Here is a 1,956-nt window from a genome sequence, read left to right as displayed (position 1 = left end):
AGGCCAGTTGATAATATGCATGGCTTGTCACTCACCCATGACTACCATGAAACACCACACGAGACTACCCTGTCAAACATGCAAGCCACGCCCATTCCTGCGCGAAAGTCACGGTGGGGTAATCTAATACAGCCATAAAAGTGTTTAATATATTGGAGCTTTTCTCCCTGGGCCTCTGCTAAAAAGTGCTCTTCAGCTCAGTCGGGCAATCCCCATCAACAGATGTAAACTAAAATAAATAAACAACTCTGTAACTGCAGTTATTACTATTTACTGACTACATCCCCACCACCTTTTCTCAAAAAAAAAAAAAAATACGACTTTAGGAGTGAAAGGGAAAACGTTTTGAACAAAAATTTGGGAAAGTCTTAAAATATTAAGGACGGTTCAAACAAACTAGTGTGGCTTGTAAACTGAGAGGAGATGCAGGTAAAGTGTCTTTTTAAACAGTTTACGGTCTCCATAAAACGTTGTGTTTTGGAAAAGTTTAGGGAAAAAAAGTACTACCTACGTTTGTATGAAATCACCCTTGACATGACGTTTGTCACCTGCACACTGTTTTCAGTTTTCCTCTATCCCCTTTTCTGATTCGTGGGAGTCGTTCCACGCATGATCCGTTTATTTTCTCTGGCTGTGCAATGCGCATGTCTTCACCATTTCCTGGATGCTTGTCAGTTTCTGTCAGATTCCCGTGCCGGAGATCGGTGTGGCTCTTCTATTGCCCTGGCACTAACCCCTCCTCCTCCTCCTGTTTTCCTTGTAGTGAATTCGTGTTGACTGACCAGAGTCCGCGAATTCAGGTCCGTCTGCATTCCTTAAAAGTTCTTCACGAGTGAGTAGCATACAGGTAAGGGGGTGACGTGGGGAGCATTAAAGGGTTGGGGGAGTGGCAGGCAGTTTTCACCGGGATGGACTGACAAGGCGGGACACCAGGGCCCACTCACTGTTGCTCTGTAGTGGGTAGGCATAGGCCGCATAAGCGAAACAGTTCAGGTCAGGTTTATTTCAGAATTTAATTGTTTCATTGATTGGAAAGTCAATGCTTCGCTGACGGTTACTGTGATACTGATACTGCTAGGTACAAATGGAAAAAAAAAACACTGAAGTTGCTATTCTATCATAAGAGTGACTGTATTATCTACCCTGTCTAGAAAGTTGTAATTATGCGAATTTAGCTCCAGATACATAATTTTGACTAGCAGTAAATTCCTGAAATGTAAATGCCATTGTGTCAGTAATTTTTGCTTGTCCAAAGTTCTGTTTCCAGGGAGTTTTCGGTAGATATTTGCATATATATTCATTTGTGATTTTCACTCTCTTATAGGGTTTTAATTTCTCCCCTACTTGCAGAAAACCAGAAAGAAGTGTGGAACATAGAGACGTGATTATCACAGCAGTCTTCTGAAAATGGCTTATTAGAGCAGGCGTTTACTGTATTACGTTTAAAGTATTCTGTATTGTGGAGATAGGGATGCCACCTTTTCAAATGCCTAGAGTGGGACATTTTTAGTAGAAACGTGAGATTTTGCAGGAGAAAACAAATCCACGCCTAGCAAAGGGCAGAACTTCACATTTTTTTGCCAACATAAAGGCTTATTCTTGTAGCATTAGAGTTGCTTATGCTATTTCATGTAACGTGTGTCAGACACAAAATAACGTTATTAACGAAAACTTAAATATTTTTGCCCTAAAATCTCAGAGAACATTTGACTCCCTTTTTTTTTTTTTTTTTTTTTTTTTTTTTTTTTTTTTTTTTGCAGGACACAAGTGCCCAAAGAGGGTCTGTCCCTCACAAAGGGACAGGTGGTAAATGTAGGTGGCGAATAAATGTATGTATGCAGTTTTGCTGGCTGTTTTAAGTACTTCTTTTCTGACAAAGAAGGATAAAGAAGGCTTGTTTGTGTATGTTGACATCTGGTAGTCTGAAAAAGAAAGGATAAGGGCATTAGTGTTTTT

The 1,956-nt window shown here is 40.2% G+C and overlaps 1 protein-coding gene across 3 annotated transcripts in view; it reads left to right on the top strand.

Annotated features, from left to right (window-relative positions):
* The first annotated feature begins 652 nt into the window (after positions 1-652).
* ARPC1A (actin related protein 2/3 complex subunit 1A) overlaps positions 653-1,956 on the top strand; it is a 1,267,577-nt gene continuing 1,266,273 nt past the window's right edge. The window contains exon 1 of one of the 3 annotated variants that reach the window (XM_044089354.1): positions 653-800. The gene's annotated coding sequence lies outside the window, so the exon portion shown is untranslated. Of the gene's footprint in view, positions 848-1,956 lie in introns of all 3 variants that reach the window. The other 2 variants (XM_044089353.1, XM_044089352.1) reach the window with 2 other exon arrangements.

The sequence above is a fragment of the Protopterus annectens genome, chromosome 12.part0, assembly GCF_019279795.1.
Source record: "Protopterus annectens isolate FY-2018-M chromosome 12.part0, PAN1.0, whole genome shotgun sequence".
Classification (NCBI taxonomy): domain Eukaryota; kingdom Metazoa; phylum Chordata; order Ceratodontiformes; family Protopteridae; genus Protopterus; species Protopterus annectens.
The sequence above is the reverse complement of the archived record's forward strand: the minus strand, read 5'-3'. Positions and strand labels throughout refer to the sequence as shown.